Source organism: Pelodiscus sinensis, chromosome 16, assembly GCF_052426305.1.
Source record: "Pelodiscus sinensis isolate ZL-2025 chromosome 16, ASM5242630v1, whole genome shotgun sequence".
Lineage (NCBI taxonomy): Eukaryota > Metazoa > Chordata > Testudines > Trionychidae > Pelodiscus > Pelodiscus sinensis.
In genome coordinates, this window is record NC_143067.1 from 12,362,473 (window position 1) to 12,389,486 (window position 27,014).

At 42.6% G+C, this 27,014-nt stretch overlaps 1 protein-coding gene across 4 annotated transcripts in view; it reads right to left on the bottom strand.

Annotated features, from left to right (window-relative positions):
• SMAD5 (SMAD family member 5) overlaps positions 1–26,179 on the bottom strand; it is a 40,828-nt gene extending 14,649 nt beyond the window's left edge. For 2 of the 4 annotated variants that reach the window (XM_075900440.2, XM_075900438.2), the window contains exons 1-2: positions 15,058–15,213; positions 9,390–9,453 (exon numbers count right to left, since the gene is read on the bottom strand). The gene's annotated coding sequence lies outside the window, so the exon portion shown is untranslated. Of the gene's footprint in view, positions 1–9,389; positions 9,454–13,524; positions 13,839–15,057; positions 15,214–26,064 lie in introns of those variants that run through there. The other 2 variants (XM_006116021.5, XM_025181192.3) reach the window with 2 other exon arrangements.
• Positions 26,180–27,014: the final 835 nt, after the last annotated feature.

Consider the following 27,014-nt stretch of genomic DNA (forward strand, 5'->3'; position numbering starts at 1 on the left):
CAACCCCTCTATAGCAGTGGTCACCAACCTTTTGGGGCTGCCCAGGCGCCCGGGGCCAGCACTGGCATGTGCTGCAACCCCGGGCAGGGGGCCGCCCAGGCGCCCAAACCGGCACCAGCATGTGCCGCAAACCTAGGGGCAAGGGCCGCCCAGGCGCCCGGGGGCGGGGCCAGCCCAGATTGTTCCGCAGGCGCACATAAAAGGCCCAGCAGGCACCATGCGCCCGCGGGCACCGTACAGGAAGAAAAACTATCCTAGATAGCCTACCTCTCAATTCAGCATTTATTTGTATGAAAGTTCCAGGTCTGTGGTCACCAACCAGTAGATCGTGAGCTACCGGTAGATCTCAGGGGCTCTAAGGGTACGTCTAGACTACATGCCTCTGTCGCCAGAGGCATGTAGATTAGGCTACCTGACATAGTAAAATGAAGCGGCGATTTAAATAATCGCCGCTTCATTTAAATTTACATGGCTGCCGCGCTGAGCCGACAAACAGCTGATCAGCTGTAAATTTAAATGAAGCGGCGATTATTTAAATCACCGCTTCATTTTACTATGTCGGGTAGCCTAATCTACATGTCTCTGGCGACAGAGGCATGTAGTCTAGACGTACCCAAAGAGTAACTCTTGAGCCCTCTCTGAACAGTACATTTACATTAGATTTCCTCATTTGAGGAGCCCCAGAGGAGGCTGAACCGCGCTCCAGCTGATTGGGCGGCTTCCCCTCTGCGCCTGCCCACATGGAGCTTGGTGGCGCCCTGGCTGACCACCATGGCCAGCTGGCCGGGCAGCCACTTTTCTTCGCTCCAGCCCGGCTGCCCTGCGGTCAGTCCGGAGGGAGCGCGGGTCGGAAGCTTCCCTCCATGGCTGGTGTTGGGAACTCCATGCCCCAAACTTGTCCCCCACCCTCCTGTTCCCTCTCCCTTGCCCCCCCCCCCGGCCCTGCTGCAGAAACCTGCCCCCCCCCTGCAGAAACTTGTCCCCCAGCACCCTGCCCCCCCCTGCAGAAACCAGTTCCTTCTGGCACCCTGTCTCCTGCTGCAGAAACCTGTCTTAGCACCCTGCCCCCTCTCCCCTGCCCCCACTGGCACCCTGTTCCCTGCTCCAGAACCCACTAGCACTTCTCCCCAGTACTGTGTCCCCTGCTCCCAAATGACTTTTCTATGGGTCAGTGACACCTGAGTCAAGGCAGGTTCCCTGCCATTCTCATAAATATAGACAATACAGAAACTTTTTGTGTTTAACATAGTATTCTATCTAAAAATGAAGCCTGGCCAACAAACCCCCAATTGGGGCCAAGCCCCCATCTGGCCACAACCACTCCTGCACTCCCCCTTCCCCAGACCCTAGATCTGAGCCTATCAAATACTGGAACCTCATGCCCTCAGCCCCTCACATACCCCAACCCAAATTCCTGCACCCTCACATCCACAAGCCTGTGGCTTCCTTAGTATCCCAACACTGCCTAGCCTGGAGCCCCCTCCCTGAGCCAGTGTCCCCTTCTCCACCTCCTCCTGCATCCAGATTTCCTCCCAGAGCTTGCACCTCTCACCCCTTCCCACACCCAAATCCCTCATTCCCACCCCAGAGCCTACACATCCTGTCTCAACACAGGAAGGGTCCAGCTAGACTGCAGGAGTTTTTCAGGATTCTGGAGATATCCCAGAAAAACTCTTCTGCATCCAGGGTTGCATTTGTTCTTCCGCTTTTTTAGTGGAAGAGCAAATAGGCTCTTTTGGTCACCCCTATATTCCTCTTTCCACAAGGAATAAGGTGGCTTCCAAAAGAAGGGTTTTTTTCCCCCTAACATTTGGTCCAGTGTAGACAGGCCAAATGTTGGAAAAACTTCTTCCTACAGAAGAATAAAAAAAATATAATAAGCAGCAGTATAAGGATAGCAAATGATGGAGAGGAGGAGAATAGAGAGGGTGGGGCTTCAAGGAAGGGGCAGGGCGGTAGATCTTGGCTTGGTCTGCCATTTAAAAAGTGATCTTGGGTGTAAAAAGGTTGGAGACCACTGTTCTAGGTGGTTTGCCTAAGTAATAAGGAATTCAAAACCAAAAACAATGTCAGTAGAAACCCGAGCATGTAAAATGTATCATACTAACAAAAGAGGAAAAAAAAGGATAGGTGTTACTTTGCACTTATTCTGCACTCCATAACCATTTCACATTACAAGTGCTAAATAACAATCAGTCACAACTAGTTTCCAGGTTAAAAAAGAAGAGGGATATGATAAATAGTTTTCATGGTATTTTAGAGAAAGTTTTGTTTCCCTATCTGAATGATCATGCATATAGAAAGCCTTTACACATATACATCCTTACTAGGGATGTGAAGGAATAGTTGACTACCAGATAAGCAGAAGCTTATCAGGTAGCACGATCGACTATTCAATCATCCCTCCCCCTCCTGCCCCTCTGCACTCTTGAGGGGGCAGAGAGGAGCCTGCTAGCAAAGATGCTGGCTCATTCTCCAGACCCCTGCCGGGTCTCAGGATAACCCTCATACTGCCACTCTGCATTTTAAAAAGGGACACAGAAGTAGCAATCGTTCTCCCCTTCCCCCAATCCACCTCACATTGCTCCTCTGCACTTTTAAAGGGACACAGCCGGGGCATTCACAAGCCGACTGCCATGTCCCATTTAAAAGTGCAGAGGGGCAACATGAAGTGGATGGGGGCGCAGTCCGGCTGCCGTGGCTGTGTCCCTTTTAAAAATGCAGAGTGGCAGCCGGGAGTTGTGCTCAGACACAGTCTGAGCTGTAATGAGCACTTAAAGCACCCTTCCTTAACGACTAGTAGATGGAAATTAGATCAACTACTTGACTAGTAAATTAATCAAGACTTCACATCTTTAATCCTTACAAGTGACATGAAACACAGAAAAGGAACAAAGGTTAGCCAAAATTAAGTTATTAAATTTGTATGCTTTTAATTAAAAAGAGCTCAATTGTAAGTAACTTACTTTCAAGATAGGAGCACAAATCATTTGCAACCTTTTATGAATGTCTGCCACTTTTAAATTTCCTTATGAATATTAATTCACTGTGTAAAGTAAATAAGCATCATTCCACACAGAATACCAGGGAAAGGAACAAAAACATTTTTCCCCAAACACATTCTATTTTTGACACGTTTTCACAAGCTTAATGTAACCAACCCTGTTACAAAAAAGAAAAGCAAAAATTATAAAATTTTGCTATTTTAAATTACAGCTATCTTTCTGTCCTGAACACACACACACCACTAAATGCAGAGCACAGCCAGAGGAAACACTTATGAATTTTTATTGCACAGGCATACTTCAGAGATCCTTAAGCATTTAACTGATTTTAGGACATTTCCAGAAGTTTTCTTCTCTACTGTACTGAAAAGGCTGTCCTACGTGTCATGCACTAGAAGTGCAGAACATGTACTAACCAACAGTATTTTATTCTGCATGTGCCATGACAACATGCCATATATATCTGAAATGTTACCAATTTTATTCATATTCCTTGTGCAACGTTTGATTTAGGTACAGTTAGCAAGTGGCATTTAAAACTATAATGGAAGTGAGAAAAAAAGTAATTAAAGGCAAAGAATCCTTTATAACAATCAACCTAAGCTTATTTCCTGTTAAAAGTGCTTTAATGTTCTCAATTCTAGCAAAGAATGCATCAACTGGAAGGAAACAAGTGTCAACAGAATTTTGTTCAGTTTCTCGGTTTCCTAAAATCACATATGTGGAAGACAATGTTGGAGAGTTCAGTGGTTTCAAACTTGTTTTCTCATGACCCAATTGAAGAAAATTGTTGATACCCATGACTCAACATAATTTGACTAAAGCGTGGGCTCTGGAGTGGAGCCGAGTATGAGAGCTTTGGTGTGTAGGAGGGGGCTCCGGCCTGGGGTGCGAGGGAAGACAGGGCCGGGCCAGGAGGGGTTACCTTGAATGACTCCCAGTCAGAGTGCAGCAAGAGTACTAAGGCAGGATTCCTGCCTCTCCCGGGACCACAAACCATCATGCTGCACCCCAGAAGCAGCCAAAACCAGGATCCCAGCAAACTGGAGTGTGGACCTAGTCCTCGGGGCAGGGGCACTATGTGGAGCTCTGTGTGCTCTCCTTTTCCCTCCACCTGACCTAGGAGACAGGCCTACTGCTGGCCACTTCTGGGGTGCAGTTCAATCTGTAGTGCCAGAAGCAGGCAGCCTGCTTTAGCACCCCTCATTGGTCATCTGATCACCCTGCAGCAGTGAGACCCAGTGCCTGATTGCATGATCCAGTACTCAGTTGCGACCCATAGTTTGAAAGCCATTGGGGTAGATATCATCTGCTTTCTTGCTCTGAATGCTCTGTAACCAGACTGCAAAACTATCAGGTCATGTATTCCTGATATCTAACAGCAGCAGGTTGAGACTTTTGGAATTCCTGTGGATCACTGAGAAATGATCATAACCATTCCCATTTTTCAGGAGAATGCCAAAAACTATAATGGATGTCTAGAAAGGTCTAGTTGTTGTGTCTTGTTAAAGGATACCATTGGGAAAGCATTTAATCGTAAGATTCTTTGTGCACACTTCTGGGTTGTTATTTAGAACAGCTGAAGAGAGGAAGAGCAATGGAAAGACAATCTCCTCCCTTCATGTGCCACTACGTGATGCAAAGAGGGACAAAACTCATATTGGAATTAGGGATGTGAATGACTAGTCCACTAGCAAATGTTATTTGGATAGTCAACACACTAGTCAACTAGTTGCTCCCCCCCACTGTTGCCTCTATCATAAAGAGTCAGCAATTGCGGGGGGGGGGGGGGGGAAGATGAGGAAGGGGTACTTCAAAGCAGCAGTACGGTGTGGAACCCGGGATCTACTGCTTTAAAACACCATGTGCAGTCCAGGGTCAGCTGGGGACTCCCCTGTTGACCCAGGGCTCCACATGGCACTGCTGCTTTGAAACATTGCGGAGATCATGGAGCCAGCAGGGGAGTGCTTGAGTCCCTTGCCCTGTGCTCCCTGCAGCACTTTTGCCTTTGAAGTGTATCAACTGTCCAAGGGCTGTTCCTATATTCCAAAGGCGGAAGAGCCCTTAACAAATCAAATATTTGATGCAAATTGCATCAATTATTCGATTCACCAACTAATCTAAATTTAACATCCCTAATTGGAGTCTGAGACTGTGGTGTTCAATAAGCCATTCCAAACTAGTTTTATCTTTTCACCATCTCTCAGTAATGGAATGCACCAAAAAAGTCTGATAAGACAAGTATCAGAGAGGTAGCTGAGTTAGTTTGTAAGGTGCCACAGATTCAGACTAGCAGATTTATTGGAGCATAAGCTTTCGTGGGCAGACCCACTTTGTCAGATGTATGTCTGATAAGACAGTTACTCTGATCCACGTTTTGTGCAACATTTTGCAATGTATAACCCATCTAGAGGGAAAGCTTTAAAATGAGAAAGTCCTCTCAACTATTTGGCTCATTCATGTTGCGTGGCAAGAATCCTTCTACGTGTTCTTCCAAACGGAAGTGAGAAATGGACAGTCCAAAGTGCTGAATAAAAACTCATTTACACAGGAATTTATGACTACACCCAACTATACTCAATCCATGTACTTGACACATAGCCTTATACGAACAATAGCAAAATTGACTCAACCATTGTCAATTCATAGGTGGTTAATTGTACTAGATTGGCTTGTGAGATCCCCTTAACTTCACAGATGAGGATCTAAGAATTTCAACTAGACAAACTAAAAACAAAAATTGTTGTTAACTGAGCAGGGCTGTTGCTACACTTCAAAGGTGAAAATACTGTGGGGAACACGGGGCCAGTGGGGGAATTAAGCAGTAGTAGCGACGCATGGAGTCTGAGGCCAGCTGGGCAGTCCCTAGCTAACCACGGGCTCCAAGTGGCACTGCCACTTTGAAACACCTCCTCTTCCCCACCCCGCTGCCTCTTTCTGATAGAGGCAGCAGAAGGTGGGGGAGGAGTGACTAGTTGTTCACATCCCTAGTAGCCAGAATACAACATTCCCTCTCACCTACATCAACTACTCAGAAATGAACTTTAAGCTTAGATGCTTATTCAGAACAGTACATGTAAGTTTTCCAAGAGCTCATCCCAGACAACAGCAAAGACTATTCTAGTTTCCTTTTCACAAATAAAAATAAAAGCCATCATGAACAGTTTTAACAGACCAAATAAAATCCCTTGAAATCTAAAGACTCCACAGTGAAATGTCTAATTTTCACAAACATTTATCCTACTCAGCAATTCAAGTACTTGGAACATCAGATTTTTGTTTTTATATAGCTTTGGCTATCCAAATTGTGCATATTCATGTGGCAAGTAACACACGTGGCTCTTCTCTGATGGTATAAAATCATAATGCAACTTGCTAGAAGGCATAGTGTGCGCTTAGTTACTGAACACAAGCAAATATTTCTATATGCAAACTAGACTTTGGGGAAGACTTGATTTGTACATCTAGAGTTCTTTCTAACAGTTGCAGCAAGTAAAAGGAAACAATCTGTGCGAACAAGTCCATTGTTTGAACCCCTTCTTGGTACCATATCAGGCCAGCTGAATATAAACAAAGCTGGTTATCAGTAGAAATTGCAGATTAAGTTTCATTTGTCAAGGAACTATTTTATTTATAAGTCTTTCACCTATAGAGCCAAACAACTATGAGATTAGTAGCTGAAACAAACAATTGCCGTTATCAAAAACAAACAACCCACATCTCTGATATTACACATTTTTCTTCACCTCACACTTATTTATATGTGAAAAACCCTACCTACACCTTCTATTACAACACCTCTAGCCCACTATCATAACATCCAAACTTCTAGATTAATAGGCCCTGAATAAGATTTGTGCCAAAACATATCAAAAAAGGTAACGTGATTGGTAGATCATGATACAAAATAAAGCCTTCATTTCTCCATCTAAACTGTTACATAAAGAATGAAATGGACAAGAACGAATAATCCTCATGAGCTTCCTTCCACTTGCAACATTAAAATAGATTACACTGCAGGAGCACAAGTATTATCCTCCTCTTCCTGATGAATTCGTCTATAGGTCTAAACATGCAAGAGACAGAAACATTAGGATTCCTGCATACCATATCCAGTCTGAAACAACGAATGCATTTGTTAGTTAAGTAGCCACCTTGAGGGACTGTTTCCTTACATAAACAGAAAGCTGCCTGCCATTTATCTACACAATTGAAAGTTTGGTTAGAATCATAGCAGTCATGTCTGAAAGGTGTGTACTATGCAAGCCATCTGCAGGTCACAGCAACTTTATTAATTCCATACATTTATTAACATTAAATGTGGCATAAATGGCTCTCTTACCTGAACAAAATACAGATCAGTACACACACACACACACACACACACACACACACACAGAGGAACTTCTCTTTCTATGATGGACACCAAATAATTTGATTAACAATTATCTGAAGCTATGAGGACCCTTTACTGTTCTTCCGCTTCACCTGATGTTTGCCCTAAGTGCAGATATTTTTCTGGTACCACTTTGCCAACTAGTGAGCTTACTCATTTCATATTCACTGCTAGTTTGCAGCCCCTGGTTACGCATCATGCTACAGGATTCATTACAAATGTTCGAGAACAAAAGTTCATTGGTTGTTTCTAGGATATGATGGTTACAACAGAGTTTTCCATGTAAATTCTACCTCATATGTGAAGATCTGAATGGTTACTGAGGGCTTGTCTGCACATGCAATGCTGCAGCTGTAGTGAAGATGTTATTATGCCAACAGGAGAGCTTCTACCATCAGCATAATTAACCCACCTCCCCCAAGAGGTGGTAGTTAGGATGACAGAAAAAGCTTTCACTTCAAAATAATGCTGCCTACATAAATGTTTAGGTCTATATAACTATGTCGCTCACGGGTATGAAAAATCAGCATAACATAGTAATATAGGTCTGTAGAGTCCACTTGGCCTGAGAGAAATTACTTTCCCACACTAAACCAGTTTCATTTCAGATCATGAATGATGACCTTTCATGAGGTGGTTAAAAGGAAGTCTGCATTGCCACTACTTGTGCCACATCAAGTTTCCATTTCAGAGCTAAGAATTCAGATACTTTCACAAACAAAATAACTTTAAAATTAAAAAAAATAATTGTTGGCAACAAGGTCAAGGAAGAATGTTCTGGTTTTAAATTTCAGCCAACTGAATATCCACATAAATTTTAGTGACAATTAATTTCATATTACCATTAAACTTGCTTATGTCTATTCAAAAGGCAATTTTTATGAATATACAGATAGTAGAAATAGAACAATTATTTATTGTGGATGCTAGTGCTCATTTAAGAACAAGCTATTTAACAACAAAAGCTATGAAATGCTTCAAAAAATACTGCTTTCCAAATCAATAATTGCTTTTATTTCCATATCCCTACCTCACTTGAAACAGATTTATTATATGAAGCTTACAAAGGTAAACAAACATGTTATACGGTTTATAATCAGTATTTTTTCTGCTATATATTTGAGAGTTTGTCTGTCAGTCCATTTATTCAAGAACTCCTCCTAAACAATAAGAGCTAGGGTCACCTAGATATGAACCTTCCTCTTATCATAACTTAAAGCAAGGCAAGAGATTGATTGGGCAAGGAAAATGAGATGTGCTGGAATGGGATTGGTTCTGGTAAAACAAAGGGTGGGCTCCACAATATATCATAACCAAATGGGGCCAGCAGGGTATATGGGATGCAAAGCAGAGACAATTATACTGTATAATGATCACAAGGGAGTAGCAAGGGGCCAAAGAGGAGTCCAGGACAGCTATAACCCCATTGGAGCAGCAGGGGACAGAGGTGGAGATAGAGATATCTATGATTTTATATATAGACATATATATATATATATATATATATATATATATATATATATATATATATATAAGTCTGTCACTCAGTCAGTCCCCCAGCCAGAGCAAATGCATCCCTCTCCGGGCTGTGCCTGCTGGAGCTACAGCAGCCATGGAGAGGCACATCTCACCAGAGCCCAAGCTACTGCGGTAAGAGCTGGGGTAGTCCTGTCTCCCCAGGGCAGCCTGCATAATGAAGCCCCTGATCCAGAGACTCGCAAGGAAAAAATTGCGTTAAGGACCCGAGTAATGCTTGGTAATTCTTATGATATTCACACCTGACACTTCACCTAAACTATGGTAGATGTCCAAGTAGCAAACCTGCAATTAACAATTATCCACGTGAGAAATTCTCTAAAACAAGGACAAAAATTGATACCTTTGTGGGCAGTTTCAGCAAACAGGTACCAAGAACTAGATGGTCATTTAAAATGAACTATATTCATCACTAAATGAGAAAATGTACACAACTGTAGCCCACACTATACCTGTTCTGTGGAAAAAAAGGGAAGACATTCTCCAGGTCCATTAAGCCAGCATTTTTCAAATGTCCTGCAACACAATAATAAATATTAATATTAATAATAATAAAGAGGCATTTAAGAAGCTGCAAAACCCTTCCAAAAGTTTAGTTGCCCATATGCAAGAGCCTGAATAGAGTACAAAAGACTACCCATGAGAAAATGAATTGGACACAAAATCAGTTTAATCTGAAAGGAGGGATTTTATAAACTTAAAAAAGGAAAGATACAGAAGAATCCAGTTAAACTGTGCTTAAGCTGTGACAAGCTTACAAAATTCCCAGAATTTAGAAGGTAGATTTACAACAGTAATGCACTAATATAACTTCTCCTCTTGCACTGAGAGTTAATGGCAGTTTGTGACATCCACTGACCCAGAATTCAGAGACACTACCTCATAAATGGTGGATCAATGGCAACTAATCTGACAAAGATTCTCTGTGCAAGGATGACAGCCCTTGGCAGGCTCAACCTTGGTAGTAGGTCAGCAGGGACACAGACTTGGCAGACCCTGCTCTACACCTTGCCAATCTACACTGGACAAGCATGTTGAAGTGCCAGCCAAACTCTTTAGTAGTGTTCCCGAAACCATGCAAAAGAGATTTCTATTCAAGCACAGTTTAAGAAAGCCAGGACTGTGAGAGATAATGTTTTAAATACTAAAATTAAATATGAAAGTAATTTAAAATCAATTATTAAAGTGAACCAAGAAATACATAAATAGTCTGTGTGATAAATACCATTATTTGCATGAGCTTGTTGCCTTATTGCTGGAGCTTTAGTTTGTTAACAATAATTTATATACAATAGAAGAGTTTCTAAAATCTTTCATAATGCTCATTACAACAGCTAACAAACCAGTATAGAATAGATTACCATTGTTAGCATTTTAAATCAGATTGCCAATCCTCCTCCAACCTCATCCCCAACAAAAGAAAAGAGTAAAGATCCCTGGAGAATATTACAATTGTCACAACAAATGTCTTGGAACAATGAAATGATTTAACTATTTTAAAAGTAAAGAATGATTACAAAATAAGGCACTTTCACTAACAACTTCCTAAACACCAAAATCTAAAGAGACAATTACAAAAAACTACTTCTTAATATTAAAGATTTCATTCTCTGTGAAAGACTGTGGAAGCAAGCCTTAAAATGTGAATAGTGCGTTTAATAAACCATTAGTATCATTCTGCATTCTGGGATTTATCATCAATAGGAAGATTATAAAGCAGGTCATCAAGAGAGTATTTAAAGTCTTGACTTCATAACAAAAATAAGGAAAACAAAAAAAATATGGACTGTAGCCTTGAGCTCCATCAGGTCTATGTATGAGTTAACTTCCTGGCCGTCATGAATTTTATCCAATACTGCAGTGTGTAATCTTTTAACATACTTCTCCAACAGTAAGTATCAGAAAGACAATTCATTCCATGTCCCACTGATGACAATATCACTCCTCAGCGTTCTAAAACTGCCCCCAATAAGAGGGAAAGCATGAGTTACATTCTACTTCCCCCATTCATTTTAAATCATCTTTGTCTTGTGACTCCGTTGCTTTTACTGAAAAAGTTCTGTTTCAAAGTTTCCTTCCCTTTTAGAATATACCCTCCATATCTGGGAGTAAAATATGATGGTTTCACTTAGTTAGATATCCCATAAATAAATGCCTTGTGGCGATTAACAGTAATTTCAGGGCTTAGTCAGCAGAAGTTTGATTCAAGTGAGGTAAATCCAGAACTACTATTGTCTTCCTCTAGAGATCAAATTATGAAATCAAACAGCATACTAGATTCAACCATTTGTTTTATTTTAAATCTAAAACCTAGGTTTTAATGTTTTAAAGAATTATACAAACTACAATTTCTTTACTGAAGTTACTAGCTTTTTCCATTACCTTGCATCATCATTCTTTGCTGACTACAAAGAAGTATTGCAGCTATTGAAGAACATAGTAGCAAAATGTAGATGGAAGAAAGGGAGAAAATAAGATTGAACACAATAAAAAATGGGATTCAGAATCTGCCTGAGACAGAATTATGGTACTCATGAACAGCAATGCAACTTAACAAGTGTACACTGACTAGTCCTTAGGGTTTTTTTCTGTTTTTTCAAAGGCTGATCATTGATACTTGAATTTTCAGCTAAGTGGTTCTATTACACTGAGAATGTCAGGCTGCTTTATCTACAACTGATTTTTGCATTGCCAGTTAGTCTATGGATCTGATATCCAAGTTATTCAGTAAGTATAATCTTTAAAATTTCATAGCACCTTCCATTCAAGAATCATAATGCACTGTAAAAACGTTTGTGAATTAAGCCTTTGGAAGCAGAGGTACTATCACCACATTACAGAAGAGAAAAATTAAACACAAAGAGGATAGTTTGCTCAAGTTCACATATGAAGTCACAGAATTGGAAATAAAGGTCACTTGACTTCCAGTCTTGTGTTTTATCCACACATGCTTCCTCTTATGTCCCCTGATAAGATCCATAAGCCATGGAAACACAAGAATTGCCTTACTGGATCACAAAAGTAGTCATCTAATCCAGTGGTCCCCAACCTTTATGGGCTCCCGGGCGCCCGGGGGCGAGGCCACTCACGCGCCAGGCGCCCGGGGGCGGGGCCACGCGTCCTGGGGCACGCCAGGGCTGAGGCCGCCCGAGCCCCTTGTGCCGTGGGCCCGGTGCCGCCGCCCGAGCTGCGTGCCTGGGGCCGGCACCGGCGCCCGCATGTGCCCCGGGGCTGGGGCCGCCCGAGCGCCGCGCACCAGGCGCCGGTGAGTGTCACGCGCCTGGGGCCGGCGCCTCCAGTGCGCCGGGGCCAGCCCGGGTTATCGGCGGGCGCATACAAATGCCCCGGCGGGCGCCATGGTGATCACTGATCTAATCCAATACTCTGCATCATGCTGCGGTCCTTATTGCATGAAGTCACAAGATATCCCATAGTGAAGTGGCTCTCAAACTCCACCCCCCCCCTCCGGTTTTCCAAAGGAGGCATGGACTACTTTGTAAATATATTGTCCATATATACAGTATAATGAAATTCTGTTCATTTTCAGTCTTTTACGGACCTATTATACTAGAGGTCCCCAAACTGTGGGGCATGGAGAAATGTTTGGTGGGGGGACAGGTGACTGAAGGGGGGAACCCTCAGACAGTGGCCACACTCCCAGTCTTGGCACTCTTACCCCTGTCCATATCTCTACCACATGTGACCCACAGTCCTGCTTCCAGACTGGAGGCCAAGTGATTGCAGAAAGAGGTAACAGGTGTGGTGCACAAACTTGAAAAATGTGAAGACCATCACCTTAAACATAGTCCATGAAAACACCACAATGAAAACCACTGCTGTAGCGGACAATTAAGGAAGAACCATGGGCCCACAAATGTCCCATTCAGTGGCTAATGTATGCCATGCTTTGTGCATGAGAGTTTATAATATGGATGTGAAGGACATGATAGTCGACTAGTCACTTCGCCCTCCCCCTTGCTGCCTCTCTCAGGAAGAGGAGGGGATACTTGAAAACAGCAGCTCTGCCTGAAGCCTGGGGTCCCAACTAGGTATTCCCAGGCTACACATGGCGTTTCAAAGTGGCAGCATCACATGTGGCAGGATCAGCTGGGGGACTCCAGGGTTCCATGCGGCGCTGACACGTTGAAACACCATGTGCAGCCTGACGTCAGGTTCCTTGAGGAGTTTCAAAGCAGCAGCACCGCATGGAGCCCAGGGTCAGCGGGGGAGTCCCCAGCTAACCCCGGGCTCTGTGGCACTTTTGCCTTCAAAGGCGGAGGTGCCCTATCAACTAATCGAATAGTCATGCAAAACGCATTGACTACGCATTTAGTCAATTAGTCGATATTTAACACGCTTAGTTTATAAAGCCCTGTTTACATTGTAGACCATAATACTACAACTTATTTTCTCATCTTTTTAAAAAGTTGTTCAACCTTAAGCTTCAACAATAAGGAAAGGAGTTTCACAGCTATGTACATGTAACACAATACCTTTTATCAGAGTTAAGTGAGCTGATCTGCAATTTCACTAAACATCCCATTGCCTTACAGCATCAACAGGTACAACTGATCATACTTTACTCACCTCCTGTCCCATCTTAAGTCTTTTCCCTAAACAAAACAGTCCCAACTCTTTCCATTTTCCTCATACTGAAGTGTCTGTCATCTTTCTTATTTGTCCCTGAACTCCTCTGCTTTCTGCTCAGACACCTAAGTTTGTTAAGTTATTCTGCAGCCACTGAATCATTGTTAAGCCTTGACAAATCCTGCAGAGCAGGGACACTTCCTCCCTACACACATTACTAGGGGGAAAAAAAATACTGGACTTTCACTTAAACTCTCCACGAGGAATCCACAACTTCCCCCAGCTTCATCAGCTTCCAGCTATCCCTGGGCAGTCCACAAGCCCCACCCCCTCCCAACCATCTTCAGCACAACCTAGGCAGAGTCAATCTTCACCTATCTCCAACCCAACCCTCCTCAGCACCCCAAACTTCCAAAGCAGTTCCTCCCCCACAACCCAACCCTCCTCAGCCCCCCACAGCTCTCCAACCCTCCTCAGCTCTCCTCCCCTGCCGCAACCCAACCCTCCTCAGCCCCCCACAGCTCCCCAACCCTCCTCAGCTCTCCTCCCCGCCGCAACCCAACCCTCCTCAGCCCCCCCCCAACCCTCCTCAGCCCCCCAACCCTCCTCAGCTCTCCTCCTTCCCGCCGCAACCCAACCCTTTTCAGCACCCCACAGCTCCCCGACCCTCCTCAGCTCTCCCCCCCACCACAACCTAACCCTCCTCACCCAGTTCCCCTCCGCAACCCAACCCTCCTCAGCCCCCTAACACAGCTCTCCCCCCCCCCAGCACACCAACCCTCAGACCGCCCCTCCCCCCAGGTCTCCCTCCCAACCCTCCTCAGAACAACCCCAGGTAGAGTCAATCCTCATCTACCTCCAACCCAACCCTCCTCAGCGCTGCCAACCTCTAAAGCAGTTCCTTCCCCCGCAACCCAACCCTCCTCAGTCTCTCCCCCCCCGCAGCTGCCCCCCACAACCCAACCCTCCTCAGCCCCGCCACCCAACCCTCCCCTCCTCAGCCCCCCTGCCACTCAGCCCCCCTGCAACCCAACCCTCCTCAGCCCCCCACCGCCACCCAGCCCCCCGCCACCCAACCCTCCTCAGCCCCCCCCCGCCACCCAACCCTCCTCAGCCCCCTGCCACCAGCCCCCCTGCAACCCAACCCTCCTCAGCCCCCCACCGCCACCCAGCCCCCCCGCCACCCTCCCCTCCTCAGCCCCCCCCCGCCACCCAACCCTCCCCTCCTCAGCCCCCCTGCAACCCAACCCTCCTCAGCCCCCCACCGCCACCCAGCCCCCCGCCACCCAACCCTCCTCAGCCCCCCACCGCCACCCAGCCCCCTCGCAACCCAAACCTCCTCAGCCCCGCTCCGCAAAGCAACCCTCAGAACCCTCCCTCCCAGCTCGGCCAAGAAACCAAACTCGCCGTCTCCCCGGGACGGGACGGGACAGGCCAGCTCCGCCCACCCCCGGGAGTTCTCCGAGAGCCCCCCGCGGGCCCGGGCACGCTGCCGAGCCCCGCCCCCGGCGAAGGGCTGCTGCCCGCGCTTACCGGACGCGCGGCGAGCGGCCGTGGAGCGCAAGGCCCCCGCCTCGCTCTCAACCAAACTTTACTCGGGCCCCGCTAACGCGGGACACACGGCGCCTCTGCTGGGGCAGCGCCGGGCGCAGAGCCCCGGATGTGAACCGCGGGGCGGGGCAGGCGAGCGCGCGCAGGCGGCTGCAGGGAGGGCTCGGAGCCAATCCCAGCGAGAGGGGGCGGGGCTGGGAGAGGCGGGGGCGTGAGGAGGGGCTCTGGTCAGGGCGAAGCCAGGGAGGGCGCGTGGCCCGCTGGAGGGGATTAGCTGGGAGGGGGAGGGGCAGTGGCAGGAGGGGGAGATTTGCTGGGAGGGCGGGGGCGGGGAGATTTGCTGGGAGTCTGGAAGCGGCATTGGAGCAGGAGGGGCTGTGGGAAAAGAGGAGAGTTGGGGGAGTGTTGAAAAGGAGCTAGGGCCAGGTGAAGTAAGGGTGAAAAGCAGTGAAGGTGACAGGAGAACTGAAGGGGGATGGGGAAGGGCAAAAATCTTTAGAGCAGGGTGTGTATTTTCCATCCAAAACAAATTAATTTTTTTTGGGGTAGAACATTGCATTTTTGACAAAACATGAAAAAGGAACATTTTAAATGTCAAGGTACTGCCCTGGTGCGCATGGAGGATGTAGTTTAGCTACCTCATTCCTCCTCCTCCCCTCATCGAAAAGTGCTTCCATGGGCTGTTTTTACCACCAGCAAACTGAGTATTGTAAAACCAGTGGATGGGGGACTTCTCTTTAATTTCTGAATGCTCTACCCCAATCAAGAGGTGGACAACCTGTGGACTGTGGGCCGCACCTGGTTCATCAGGGTAAACTAGTGGCAGGCTGCCATGCAGGCTTTTTATCTTATGTTCATAAGTGTGGCTGCCCGCAGCTCCATTGGCTGCGGTTCACCATTCCTGGCCAATGGGAGCTGTGGGAAGTAGCGCAGGCCACAGGGACTTGCTGGCCACTAGTTCCACACAGCTCTCATTGGCTGTGAACAACAAACTGCCATCAGTTGGAGCAGGGCTATGTCTACATTGCTCATTCTTGCACAAGAAGATATGCAAATCTAATGAGCCGCCATTTATGCACAAGGGGCTTTTGCGCAAGAAGGAGCAGTTTACACTGCTCCTTCTTGCGCAAAAAACCCCTCTTGCGCAAGAGCCGTTCTGCCGCTTATTTTCAGTGGGATAGTGTCCTGTAAAATTAAATTGTATCCCATACTTTTCTCACAGATATTTCCTTGAAATGTAAATGGACAGATCCCTTTCTTGAAGTACTATAGCAATTCAACAGCTGCTAGAATATTACAGGAAAACAAAAGAAGATAGTCATAGAACAGAACAACATATTCATTGGAAAATAGAGAAACAGAAAAATATAATGGGGATTATAGTATATATTGGTAAACAAAAGACCCACATATTTGTGTAAATAAGAAATTGAACTAAATGATAAACCCAGCCAAACTCAATTGTGTCATTCTACTGCATTTGCAGTGTGCCAAACTTATACTTCAGATTCAAACACCTGAGCTCTTAAAAAAATTGGATCCAGATCCAAACTCTGTGGCTCAGGCTTATGTATAGTGCAAATAAAAATCTTCAGCAGAATGATTTCCCTTAGCTTGTTGTGACTAGACAGACACAGGCTATGTCTATATTGCAATTAAACACCCACGTCTAGCTTATGTTAGCTGACTTGGGCTTGTGGAGCTTGGCCTTTGGGGCTGTAAAATTGCAATGTTGATGTTTGGTCTCTGGCTGGAGCACAGATTCTGGGTCTCTCTCCATTGTAGGATCCTTATACCTGTACAATACAATTTTACAGCTCTGCAGCACAAGGAGCCCAAGTCAGCAGACACAGGCCAATCTGGGGTGTTCAATTGCTGTGTAGTCACACCCACAAAGGTCAAGTACAGGCTGTCCTCGCTGTAAGTCCAAGATACATTCCAAAAAACTTGGACTTATAGTGAAACAACTTAAAGTGAGGAATCTTTTTCCCATGGCTGACTTCCATTTATGCAAATTGGGGAGAGTGTTTCTTACGACTTATAGCGGAGAATGGGAGAACTTATAACGCATCAGTTTCTACAAACGTCAACAACTTTAATGTGGAACGGATGTATATCGGGGCAACTTATAGTGGGGCCACCCTGTAATTCCCTAGGTATGTTTCTATTGCAATGTAGTAAGTGTGGAGAAAAACTTCCTTGATAAAACATCTCTTCAGCAATGACAGGGTTGAAGAAATAATATTCTAATATTTATTTTGCAGAAATTAAACTATAGTTACAAAATTCTTACTATAGAAGTAGCTTATCAATCTATTGTTAGAAGTATGAATTAAATAATAAAATAGCTATTCCCATAAGTGCTGGAACTACTGGTGTGGGAGGTAATGCAGTACCCCGGCTTGAAGTGGTTTCCATTATATACAGGGTTTGCAGTTTGGTTCAATGGCTCTCACTATCAAAATTGTTCCAGCACCATATTCTGTGAAAATAAAATAACTTTGAACAGACAGAGCTGCATCACCTTCTTTGTAGCCATTAGGATAACAATTGTTCTGGCTTGGCCAACCAGTCTGAAAATGGAACAACAGCAAAAAAGCTGGGCCTTTTCCAACCCTTTTGTTGAGCTTAATTAATGAAGTGAACAACAAATAAGCAGCAGGCATTTTAGGTGTTGTTCATGTGCCAGCCATATCTCCATGAAACAAAATGTACTCATATGGAAGAGTTACTGAATACGGTCTTACACAGCCTGATGAAATATATAATAGAAATACTATGTGTTTCTTAAAACAAAAATGCCAGAGCCCTGTTGCTGATGGACAGGGTTAAATCACTCTAAATTGGGGGGTTGAGAGGGAGAGAAAATATATGAGCTATGCAATTCTTAATTTAAACCTACAGAGGTGGTTGAGTTGGGTATTCTACTTGAACCACATAACATCTGTGAAGTATATTTTGAAGTATAACCTCAATATTTTGGAGCAAGCCAATGAGAAATATAGTCCAGAAAGAGAAAGGAAAGTCTCTCTCCTTGTTTTGCAGTAGAGGCAGAGAATTATTCAATGAGAAAAAATGTTAACAAAATTCAAGTGTCCAAAGACTGAGGCTATGTCTAGACTGCTGTTTTCTATCAGAAAAAAAGGTACTCAAATTGTGCTCCGCAATTTGCGTACCTTTTTCCGATAGTTTTGTCGGAAGAGGCTTTTCTGAAATTTGGCCCATCTACACTGGGCCAAATTTCAGAAAAACCTCCTCTTTTGGAAGAGCCCTTCCGAGGCACAAGGAAGACAGGGCTTCCAAAAGAGTGTGTCTACTCTTCTGCAAAAAATGTCGGAAGAGCAGACACGTTCCCTGGACACGTAGTTTAGACATAGTCTGAGTGCAAAGTGAACTATCCCCTTCCAGTCAATGGAGGAAGAAATGACATTTTATATACATTCATTCAAGTTTTTTACATTGTTAAGGCCCTTACAAAAGCACTGTTAAAAAAACAGTAGACCACCTCAGTCATAATATAAATCCAGATTGGCTGACCTCTGATCTAGTACTTCATAAGTTTTCCTTCCTTCCTATGCCTCAGAACTTCCATCATAAATAATATAAGTTAATATCAAACATGCAACAAGTGGACTCAAGTCACCCTGAATGTACTGTTAACAGAAACCATCTGACTGCCCCAAAAAGTTGATCTACTATTTTTTCATACTGGCCAAACTTTTAGAAATTCAGGCATGCAATTGTAGTTATTTGCATAGATATCACTAGTTGAACATCTAGGCATACAAACATTTAATTGGTAATTGAGAGTTCAGATTCTGCAGAAGCAATAGCAAATGCACATTTATAAAAATCTGGTTCTTGTGCTCCCTAAACTCAGGAAATTGTTTTCTGATGATCCCAGTTCCATTTGCTAATAGAGTCCTGCAATCTTAGTAAAGAGGACTAATCACTGTGATAGCTGTCTCTTAAAACCATCCCTGTCAGAGTTTATAGTCTCTGCCCCTTCACATGAAGTCTAACTCAGGGACTGACTTTTTTGTTCTGTCTTTGTACAAATGGGATTCTGGTCCATGACTAAGGCTACTAGGTGCTACAGTAATAACAATTATTAATTATTATTAATACAATGCCATAGGGTCTGATCCAAAGCCCATTGAAATCAATGGAAAGATCAGGCCTAGAATTATTATACATAACGTACATTTCAAGTCATATTATTTTGATCTTCTCTTCCTAATTTTGATCTGAACCTTTCATTTTGTTTGTTTGGGCACTAAGCAGTTTGATAACTAAATATGATGTTTGTATCACAAGGAAACTGTCTCCAAAAAGGTTACTAATTACAAAAACTTTGCCTTCTTGTGACTCCTAATATGACTTCACTGATTAAATTGAACTTTTAAACTGCTGGTTGTGGGAAACAGTTTAAAAAAAGTCAACATGTTTCCACTACACATTTTCTAAACCATTTTACAACCGTGTTAAGTAACTGGTTGATCCTTGCAAGGCCAGGATGGGGTATTCTTCAAACTAGCTTAGAAGCAGAAGGGAGTGGGAAGAATAGGATAGCATAGGGATGACTGGAATTTCTCATGGAGACTCATCCTCAAATAGGTGAGTTTCCCTTTCCAGTTGAGTCCTACAGGCTTCTTGGCCCTACACTACTAAATATAGCAATGGCTTACAAGAAAACCCCAAATCCTCACTGATAAAATTGGTAGATGACACAAAAATTGGGAGAGTAATGATATAAGGGATAAGGGATCTTTCAGAAAGGCTTTATTTTCCGCAAGATCAGCGTCTAGACTGGCGCATTTTTCCGGCAAAGCTCCGTGCCGAAAAAAAGCGGCAGCCATTTTTATGCTAATGAAGCAGGGGAGATTTAAATCCCCACTTCATTAGCAATTGTGATACGTCTAATTTACATCCCTTTTACGAAAAAGGGATGTAGTCTAGACATAGCCTAAGGGTTCTAATTTGGCTAAGTATAAATATTTACATCTAGGAACAAGAATGTAAGTCATGCTTAGAGGATGAAGGACTCTGTCCTGGTAAGCAGTGGCACTGAAAAAGATTTGTGAGGATCACATTATACATAATTAGCTGAATGTGAGATCCCAATGTGACACAGTAACCAAAAGAGTTAATGCAATCCTAGGCTGCCTAAATGGGAATCTCAAGTAGAGTGGTTATTTTACTTCCATTTTTGGCACTCGTGTGACTATGATCCACAGTTCAAGGAGGATGTTGATAAATTGGAGAGGGTTCAGAGAAGAGCTACAAGAATGACTAAAGGAATAGAAAACATGCCTTGAAATAAAACAAAAGGGAAAAAATTATGTAGCACTTTAAAGACTAACAAGATAATTTATTAGGTGATGAGCTTTAATGGGACAGACCCACTTCAGATTTTCTTTTCCTTTTGATTTACCAAGATCAGACTAACATGGCTACCTCTCTATTACGTTTCATACCTTGTAGTGACAGACTCAAGGATCTCAATCATCTGTTTTGCTTAACTAAGAAAGGTTAAGGGATGATTTGATTACAGGCTACAGATGTCTACACTGGGGACAAATATTTAATAAAAGACTCTTAAACCTAGCAAAAAAAAAAAAAAGGTCCAATATGAACCAATGGCTGGATGTTGAAGCTAATCAAATCATACTGGAAATAAAGCATACATTTTGGCAGTGAGGTAGTTAACCATTGGAACAATTTACCAAGCATCATAGTAGATTCTCCATCACTGATATAATTTTTAAGTCAAGACTAGATGTTTTTCTTAAAAAATGCTCTAGGAATTGCTTTGGCGGAGTTCTCTGGCTTGCCTTACACGGGAGGTCAGACTCAATTATCACAATGCATCCTTCAGGCCATGAAGTCTATAAGCATACGCCCTCTCATTGCTGCTTGTTTGGAGAAGAGGGGAGAAAGAGGGATTAAGAGAAAAAAAAAGGAGTGAGGGGAGAGGAATTTGAAATAATCCATCTCTGTTTTGGCTGAGGGGAATAGTATACCCGGAATAGAAGGGCAAACATATCACTTAAATCCGGAAGTGTTATGGTGAGGAGCAACTGTCACTTATGAGTTGTCTGTGCAGAGGAGTAGCATCAACTTTTGAGGAGAGCCTAAGGAGTAGGGAGGGAGTTGCTGTTCTTTTGTTGTTGTTGTTGTTGTTGTTGTTGTTGTCCTTTTCATCTTTTCAGGTAACTCTACAATTCATTGTATGATGAAAACAAGCACAATGCACAATGAGGAGCTACTGCCCAGCAAGAAAGTAAATACAGAGGGTTGGTACGTCTTAGACTTTCCTTTCTTCCCACATGTTTTACAAGAGTTTTCAAAATATGGAGTAAAATGTTTAACCGCCCATCTGTGGTGGATTATGGGCTACTAAGGGCAATGAGTCCGATTATGTCCCATGAGTTCTATAGTAGCATAGTGTGGATCAAGTGAGCCGACAGATTCATTGGTTGCCTGGACAAAGGAGGGAGACCCAGTTCTGTGCTCCCAGAAGGGGTGGGGTCTCAGGTAGAAAAGTGGGGCCAGGGCAGCTGGCCTTCTGTGCTACCCAGACCACGCTGCCCCACCCCAGCACTGACTGGAGCCCATTCCCTTAGGCTCTGAGTGCTACATGGGGCTCTGGTGGTGATTGAAAGGGCCCAGAACCCAACCACTGCTGCAGTAGCAGCAGCAGGTGCCAGGAGCCCCAGGCCCCTTTGAATCACTGGGCCCCTGGGCAGATGTTCCTCCCCCCACATCAGCAGGCGTGGTATGGACGTTCTGGGAGAACAGAACCACAAAATGTAACAAAATCCATTTAAAGTTAGTTGGAGCAATAGGTACAGTACTGTTATTTCCCTATGACCTATCCCAATGTGAAGAAAAATCCTGGCATTAATAGACAACATTTCCACATTATCGTTGCTATTATTGCCCACTTTCTGGCTATTTAATGATGAATGACAAATGCCCACTGAGCAGTAAGGGGGAGGAGGAGCAACAGCATGTTCTTGTGTGCTGGTACTATTGATGTGTGAAACTAGGTATTAAATGAGGTTGCAGTGCAGTGGAGGAGAAACTAATGTTATATCTATGAATATCATCAAAGCCACAAACATTTTGTTATTAGTTGACTGAAAAAATGACTTGGACCAAGCATGCCGAAGTATTAATGAAGATGTTACAAGTAAGGGACATTATGGCAAGATTAATATGACTATCCTTAATTGCACACCAATGGTCTTCTCTGTAATGAAAAGCACACAGAAGATGTTCATGAGCTATTTATGAGATATCCATGCAGATATATCTGAAAGGCGGTGAAAGTGCAATACTCAGCAGATAAAGTTGGAAAATTAAATTGTGTGTTTTAAGCACAAAAATACTAATCAAAGCCATGGGAAGTGAAGCATAGAGCAGACCAAGGACAGAGTAGGTCGCAGAAGAAGCTACTAACAAGCAGGACCTTTGTTTGAATACTGTTTACAATTTCTGTATTATCACATGATCCAGTTCCTGTTAAAGAAAGATTCTTGCTGCAGCAAAACACTGTTAATTGGATGTGGCCTTAAAGAGAAGAAAACTTCCTGGAAGAGCAGACAAAATGTTCCATTTACTTAACTCAGAATAAAAGAGAGAGGAATTTAGAAGTGGTTGATTCCTCTGTATATCCATCCAATGTTGTTCACTGCATAGCTCATCCTTCATTCTACACCCCTCTTAGCTTTCATTGAGAGAACCACTGTATATTCTCACTTTTATTAACTCTAAATCAACAGTTCTCAACCTTTTCTATACCGTGTTCTCACATGTTCTATACCATATTTCTAGAATTTTAAGACCTTTGTGGCCATAGGGACTAGAAGGATGGTTACACTTACAACTCTACCTGAGCTGTTTGTGTCCACCAGGTTGCAAAGCTATGCTCTAAATCACTGAGAAGAGAAAGGAAGGATCATGAAATGGAAGTTATAGAAAGCTGTAATACACAAGGGAAATTAATTCCACATCATTATAAACTTCCTATCCAATTATTCTACTCAGGTAAGCTCATTGTTCCTTTCCCCCCTTTTATTTAAGGTTTAAGCCCTGTTGCAGATTTTTAAGCCATTGGGAGCAAGACAACAATCGTCACGTGTCTGGTGTTTTTTGTATTTTGTGCAAATTCACTAATATACCAATGTTGGCAACTGGTCATTGGATGTCGCATTACCAACTTCCCTTGAAAGCAGCAACTTGCATACCTTATGGCTCCTCTACATGCATACTCTATTGTGTGTCAGGCACAGAACCCTGTGGGTATAACTTCCAAGGTTATAGACTACAGGGAGGATATAAAGCCTCTTCTCAACTTACAACCCGGTTACGAACCAAGCAATTGGTCATAACTTGGTTTGTTCGTAAGTCGGACCCCATAGAGTTACACGCGACCGTGCTGTTCTTAAGCATGGGTCGTGTTCGTAATTCGGGGTCCGTCATTTACGACAGCTTGGGTCGTAACTGCGAACGGTCGTAATTCGACTGTTCACAACTCGGGGACTGGCTGTAGTCTCTTCTGAAAGGTTGTCACTCCGAAATGTCAATATGCTTTCCCGAGTATGCTCAGTTTTGAAAGTTTCTGACATCTGTGTGGGACACATTCCATATATGGGATGGTGGGGAGGTCTAACATGCCACATTATAGTTATTACAGAAATTTGTTGGAAAAACTCTGAGTTGGATGTCCACTTTTCCACTTTCAGCACTGAGAGTTATCCTTGTAGCTGTGCAGCCAAAGCCACAGGAAAACTATTTTGAGCCCTAAATAGTGGAAACATTGGAAATACACACACAGCTGACACAATAGGCCAAATTCTCTGGGTTACATCCACTCTTCTGGAGATTCTTGGATATCACAGAGCAGATTTACAGAGAAAAAGAAGTTTTCCTAATGCGTGAAACCAACTTATTTCATTCTTTAAAACCAAGGTATACTTCTCACAAAAATATACAGTTTGTAGCTATATTTATGGTTCTTTCTCATGTCTGTTACAATAAAGTTAATGTATCCACATATATGCATACAAGATGCTTACTGCTAAACTCTCATTCCATTTATTTATTAGATTTTTTGGGCTCTCAGGGATTGCAACTGGCAAAACTATCTACGGTTTATGGTAGGTTCTTATGATTAAACAAAGAATCTGGAGCAAGTAGAAAGCACATTGATATATCTTTATCTTAAGAGCAAATGAGTAATGTTAAAGATAAACAATACTAAAAAGAACCAAATCAGTCTTCCATACATATACATGCATACACAATTCTTTTTAGTTATCAACCCAAATGATTCAGCAAGACAAAATATTCCAATTACATTACTATCCCATGCTGTTCATCAGGACAGTGGCATAATGTCAATCCCAGGAATCAAAAATAGTCTACATATGAGCCTACCTAGACCTAAGTCTCCTCTCATGTGGATTTAAACAATGTAGAGTATCTTCTCTGATGTCCCTAGAGTTACACAGGTGCAAAACCTGGGTAAGGATCAAGAATTAGGCCCCACTCCTTTGAGTTTAAACGTATCTTTGCACAAAGTAACACAACTGTATTTTTTCTAACTCTTCAGCAAAGATTGTGTTTTTCTTTAATACTTTTTTCTTCCATATCAAAATCTGCAAATTTAAGTACACTACTGTCTATCTTGGGAAATAAATCTGCTGAAAAGAGCAAAAATGTTATCAGCCTTTTCTGTTTATACAAATACAAGCAAATGCTTTTAGAACAAATAAAATATGATGTTTCTATTAGGAAGCAAATTTTGTGTAATAGTGAAAGTAAAAGTGAAGCATAACTTTTGCAACTTTTAGGTACAAATTTTACAAATTACTTTCATTTGCACTGAAGCTATTTTCAGCAGCAAAAAATAGCTTTTTATGTAGCCCAATACAGAAGTGGGGCATTTACTGAGATGAAAATTAGATGCTGCCTGATAAACAGCCATAAATGGGACTTCTTATAATTTCCGGTGATTCCGTTTCCCCCACTTTTGAAACAGCTCTATCAAATAAGTATTTAAAAAGACATTCAGCATGAAAAAATTTTTTTAAATTGAAATCACTTTTTTCAATTCTGAAAGAAATTGGATGAAAATATTTTTCTCTCTCTTTAGAAATACTGATGTTTAAACTCCTATGCATTTGGCATTGCAGAAGGAAAGCTAAAAAGTTCATAAACTTTTTTGTTCCAGATTCTTAGATGGGCCCCATGTAAGGCCATGTCACCAAAATAGTTCACAACCCTAATTACAGTGCACACATCTTCAACGAAATGATATTTTGGGTTCTTGAGGCACTTTTAGATCATATTTAGAATACACAAATTACTTCATTTGTTGTAAGCAGGCATTATTCCAAAATATATTTTCTATATTAATTGCTTCTCAATGTAGTCACTACAGAATGGTGTGTTTGGATGGGCTAAAGATGTTGAAGGATAAATTATACAATTTGCTTAGGGAATCGATCTACTAAAATCATTAAAACAAAATCTTTTTTAGTCAATAATCACTTTGTATCTGTTTTTGAAAGCTACATTTCAGCAGGGGACTCCTGCTTCTTTATATTTAGATTCTACATTATTCCAAACCAATCTGGATATGAGGAATTTTTATATGAGTACAGTATTATTATTCAATAAATCTTTTATCGCTTCATTTTTTAACTGGAATCCCAGAAGCTAATAATAATGACCTTGCTAACATATGCTAACTGTGGGATTCCACTTTCACAGACACATATTTAGACCTCAGCTGCATTGTTGAGATATCTAAAAAGAATACAAATCACAGTTTAAACAGTAAAATCTGTAAACTTTTAGAAACTTACGCCATGTCAAAAGATCTCCTTCCCCTTTCCCCAAAATACATTTCACTAACAAATTAAGGAATTAAAGTATTGTTGTAGAAAAAATAACCAAATGTACAAAAATCAGTTTTACCTTGGAGAATGTTATTGCCGTTCCATTTTCTCTGCACTTACTTTTTCTCTCTGTTCCTTTCCAAGTGATTTCTATTTCTCTCTCTTCTCTCTTACTGGCGACAGAGAGGCTAGGGGTGGAGCCCCAACTGAAGTATCCCCTGCCTGCTGGGAGAACTGTGGTATCAAATAACACATACTACACAGCAAAAGAGCAGAGGCAGTCAAGCTGGGAAATCTGTATATATGTGGATATGAAAAAGAGAGCTCAATTTTCCACTTTAGAATCTTTATGGGAAAGTTATTCCTCAATTTTATTTTTGTGGCCTTCTATCATCTGGAAATAATGCCTTAAATTCCAGTACAATGTAGCCATATTTCATATAGCATCTTTTATTCAAGCCACATAATAATGCTATCCAGGTATTAAATCACACTGTTAATAGAAACTATTAATTTTTCCCAATTAATAACTTGTTCAGAGCAGTTTTTCTGTTTTCCAACTATGAGCTAACATAGTTACATAACAGTGATATTCAAATGTATTGACAATTTCATATTTCCTTATAAATATATATTTCCAGTCTGAATGATCCCTATTTTAGATTAAAAGAACAACAGAACAAAGAAGAACAAGAGGTAAACCTTTAGGAGAGAGCAAAGTATGCATGCTGTCTTGGTAAATTTATTGAAGTGAACACAAAATGGCTGCTTAGCTTGCTTACAGATTTCAAAGTGCATATAACAAGGTGCCTATAGCTAAGCCTATATGTATGCTTTGGACATATCCAGGGTCATCCCATGGCATATGCAAAAATACATGGCTGAGGAGGGTACCCAAAAATTTGGGGCACCAAATTTTCAGGTGCCCCTATTCAGCCATGTGTAGTTGTATGCCTTGGGCGTAGCCCTGTCACCACCTGCCTGGTTCCTCTTCAGCCCCTTTCCCTCAGCTGCTTTCTCCTGCCGGTG